The sequence below is a fragment of the Octopus bimaculoides genome, chromosome 1 (genome assembly GCF_001194135.2).
Source record: "Octopus bimaculoides isolate UCB-OBI-ISO-001 chromosome 1, ASM119413v2, whole genome shotgun sequence".
NCBI lineage: Eukaryota > Metazoa > Mollusca > Cephalopoda > Octopoda > Octopodidae > Octopus > Octopus bimaculoides.
The window spans coordinates 52,981,917-52,986,726 of NC_068981.1; the positions used below are offsets into that span (position 1 = coordinate 52,981,917).

Here is a 4,810-nt window from a genome sequence, read left to right on the forward strand (position 1 = left end):
CGGGTGGCACATAAAAGACACCATTTCGAGCGTGGCCGTTTTCGTGCGGGTGACACGTAAAAGCACCCACTACACTCTCTGAGTGGTTGGCGTTAGGAAGGGCATCCAGCTGTAGAAACTCTGCCAAATCAGACTGGAGCCTGGTGTTGCCATCCGGTTTCACCAGTCCTCAGTCAAATCGTCCAACCCATGCTAGCATGGAAAGCGGACGTTAAACGATGATGATGATGAGTATACATGGTACTACTATATGTCACTTTCTAGCATTTTCCACTGAAGATTAGATTTATAATGGTGGTTGCTTGCAAAGTGTATGTATGTAAATTACAGGAACAATTTTCCTATATTAAAGACAAGAGGAGTAAGCCAGATAATTTTGTAGGACATATTTTTTGGACCTGGAGATAGTTGTATTATGGATTGTCTTTCAAGCAACTTTTGGATAGGTGGTAAATTGTTTTAATCATAGTAGTCTTCAATAGTTTTATGTGTTGGTACATTAATCTAGGGCAAAACGTTAGAAATTTGTTAAATTTAGGTTTGTGTTCATTTGGACACTTAATCTACTTGCTTGTAGTTACTAATAAGCTCTTTCTTAAAATACTTGTGTGTCTGCTGGCATTAGTGGATACAACTAACTTGCTATTTCAACAAATACCAAAATTAAGGTTAAGTTCTTCCAGCAAGATATCTAGCTGCTCAAAATAAGAAAAATTTGAGATTCTTGTCCTTTGAATGGAATATTTTACTCACCTTAATTGGTACTTGTACACATCCTCTATCATAAGCAAGCACTCACTAATACATTCATAGATACATACCTACATACATTTATATAAACATACATATTTGTATATATATGTGTATGTGTGTGTATGTGTGTGTGTGTGTGTGTGCGTGTATCTACATTTATGTATGTGGGCATGTGTGTATGTATGCTAGTGTCATCATTATCATCATCATCATCATTTTAATATCCTCTTTTCCATGCTTGCATGGATCAGATGCAATTTATTGAGGCAGATTTTCTATAGACAGATGCCTTATCTATTATCAATTCTCACCTGTTCCCAAGCAAGATAATATTTATCCATGGTCAGACATGTTTTTTGTAAAATATTGGCAATGAATAACACCTCTTCTATGAAGTGAGAAACATTTAGAAGTATCCTACGATGTGAAGACAAGTCAACACAAACATTCACACACATGCATGTGCACACACACACACACACATGTGCACATGCACACACATACACACACACACTCACACACACACACACACACACACACACACACACACATTGGGCTTCTTTCAGTTTACCCATTATGAGGTTTTTTGAATTATCACTATATGAAATTACACGCCAGAAATTTGGACACCTTTTCCACATCTACTTAATGGATAACTGGAAAAGATACTTGGATGATTGTTTCATCATATGGAAGGAATCCTATGAAAAACTTCTAGAATTCAAAACCATACTTTAACAACATACATCCCAGCATTCAATTCACTATGGAATTCAGCAAACATCATCTCCCTTTTCTTGATCTCTTAATTATAAAAACACCTAATAACCAAATCACAACCGACATCTACCACAAACCTACAGATTCACAACAATACCTCCTTTTCAGCTCATGCCACCCAAAACACACCAAGATAAATATCCCCTTCAATTTAGCTAAAAGAATTTGCACCATTGTCTCTGACCCAACCACTCGAGAAACATGCTTACAAGACCTCAAAAAAACACTATTAGACTTTGGAATAAAACTTTGGAATAAAACGTGCCAAGGAACTTGACAAAAACACACTAAAAACCAACCAACACAATAAAACACCCAACCCCAAAATACTTCCATACATCTACACCCACAACCCCAAAAACATCGAAGCATACACCACAATCAAACAAAATCTCCCCTTACTCACCACAGACCTGAAAATGAACAATATTATCAATACACACAAAGTCCTTGAATGCAAAAGGCAACACAAATCTTTGAAAAAACTCTTAACCAATGCCAAACTACATACACCACTTCCACCCCCATCAGTTAAAAAATGTGCACACCCTAACAGTGGTACCTGCCCCTACCTACTTGAAGGCTCTGAATTTACCTTCAAACGAGGAACAAAGTTTAAAATCAAGACCAATTTCTCTTGTTCCTCTGGGAACCTCATTTATGTCCTCACATGCGAAGGTTACCAACACAACTATATCGGACAGATGAGCCTCCCTTTGCGTAGAAGAGTAGCAGTCCATAAAGAACAAATAAATCTCCCACAACACTGCCAAATTCCACTCAGTGGCCTCATAGACTCTTGTGCCAGAAACAAAAACCCTAAATTCCTTATATTCCCTTTCTATCAATGTAAAGACAGAATCTCCACACAAGAAAGAATCAACAAGGAGAATCTTTTTATAGAGAAATTCCAACCACTTCTTAACACACAAACCCCTCGGTGACCATATTTCTCTAAGAACAGACATAAACCTCCTGTTGACAAAGAGTCCAGAACTCCAACTAAAGAGTATAAAACCCACAGAATTGTCTTCCCTTACACACACTTCCTGTTTTGACACTACACTTCCTGCTTAACACATAAACTTTCAGCTCCCTTTCTTTTTTAAACAAAACACAACTCTCAATTTCATGCATCCTAATTTTTCCAACTATTATCTACATGGATTACCATTGAACTTTAAAAGCTCAAAGACAATATAATGTATTGGTATATTTATTTTTTTATATATTATTTTTTACTTTTTTGTAAAAAACATTTTCATTCTCCCTCTTCTTGAAAATTTGCCATGCAATAAAAGCCGGTTAGAAATCCTTTTTACACATCTATATTAAAATATGCTTTCAGTTTAGCATTTTGCCGTATTATTATTTTTCATTTTCCTGTTATTTCTCCATGTGCGGTCGACACAACCCCACTATTTACTGACTTATATATATATATAGATAGATAGATAGATAGATAGATAGATAGATAGACAGACAGACAGACAGACAGACAGACAGACAGACAGATACACTGATAGACAGATAGACAGATAGATAGATAGATAGATAGATACACACACATGCACTTGTATGTATACCCAGAGGCTGGGACCACACTGGAGCACCTTCTTTCAGTATTTTGGGAGTCTCCTTTATGTAATGTTTCTTGTGAAGAAGCAAGTTGAATGGAACTGTCTCTCCCTGCATCTCCAGCCATGATACAGGCCCGTGTGGGATTTCAATTAGAAATTTGTCCAGGTGCTTTTGAACATTTCTCCATCCACAACCTGCAAATCTTTGAGGCCATTTGGCAGGTTGTTAGACAGCTGCAGTCTTCCGAAATCCAAGCTGTTACAATATTAGATCCTTGTGCAAAATGAAGAAGATGGGATTGTTGGCACCATGCAATGCCATCCAGCTTAGTGATTGGTATTACTTTCAGATTCAAAGCTGAGAGCTATACCCTCCAAGATCTCTCATACACATATTACTGCATACCATTCTTGCTTTCTCTCCATGAAGTAGAGCTTCAGTTCTTGTAGCCTCTCCCAGTAGCTCATCTGTTTCACTGAGTCAACCTACTTTGTATAGTGGCAGCAGATTGCCTCAAGTTCTGCCACTAATTCGACACTCTGCAGTGACCATAGTTGGAAGCTGTAATACAGATGACTGAAAACAAAAGTCCTCCATAAGAGCTGCAAAGTATCCTTATTTCTGGTTCTGAATAATCTACAGATCCATCCAGCTACTCATCTGTAATGTTGCCATCTTTGGTAATATCCACATGGAATGTTGCATGATTACTCATATGGATTCCCAGATCATGCATTGATTCTAACTCTGGGATAGCACTACCCACTGGTCCTGATAATAGTTTTTACTCACCCCTGTGTTATTAAATAAATTATGTAACAACTAGCAAACAAGTTGAATGATGCTTTCTTTTGTTTGTTCACTTGTGTATATACATGTGTGTGTGTGTGTGTGTGTGTGTACATACATGCACACACACACACACATGCACATCCAACTGATTTGTTATCATCTCCCATTCCTGCTTAGAATCTTGTTCTTCATTAAGAATATTGATACCCCTACCCTATCAAACCATCCCTCACTTTCACTATACATTCTTGTTATGACTCTCCAATCTCTCTTCCTGTTCTTCCATCAGTGCTTATCCTGATATCTTGTCACCACCATCTTTGCCTCTCTTTTTCCCACTCAACACTGATTACTTGTACTCACTCTTGTATAGTGTGAGCAGCCATATATCACCTTTACACCATAATACCTGTTCCAGCCCCTTCCTTTGTACACTAGTCTTTCATCACCTTGCATAAAGCCATCTCCTCTTTATTTTAGCTGTGTTCATTTGGTGGGGATTTTAGTCTTGTGAGCTACATTGCAGCCTCACTACTGCTTGTGCTACAAAAAGCACCCTGTTCACTCTATAAAGTGATTTGCTTTTGGAAGGGTATCCACCCATATAAGTCATGTCAGTGCAGACATTGAACCATAAGGCAGTAAAACCATTCAACCCATGCCAGCATGAGTCAGATATTAAGAGATGGTAGTGATGATAATGTTTATGTAATATATATGTGTGTGTGTATGAGAGAGAGTGTGTATGTATATATGTATGTATGTATGTATGTGTATAATATGTGTGAAGATATGTGTATATGTTTAATATATGAGTGTATTGTGTGTGTGTGTGTGTGTGTGTTATATATATATATATATATATATATATATATATATATATAGAGAGAGAGAGAGAGAGAGA

General features: G+C 37.3%; 1 protein-coding gene across 12 annotated transcripts in view; it reads left to right on the plus strand.

The window, feature by feature from the left end:
• The window catches only part of LOC106881656 (calcium-dependent secretion activator 1), a 231,207-nt gene that overhangs the window by 155,638 nt on the left and 70,759 nt on the right, over positions 1-4,810 (plus strand). The window lies entirely within an intron of this gene.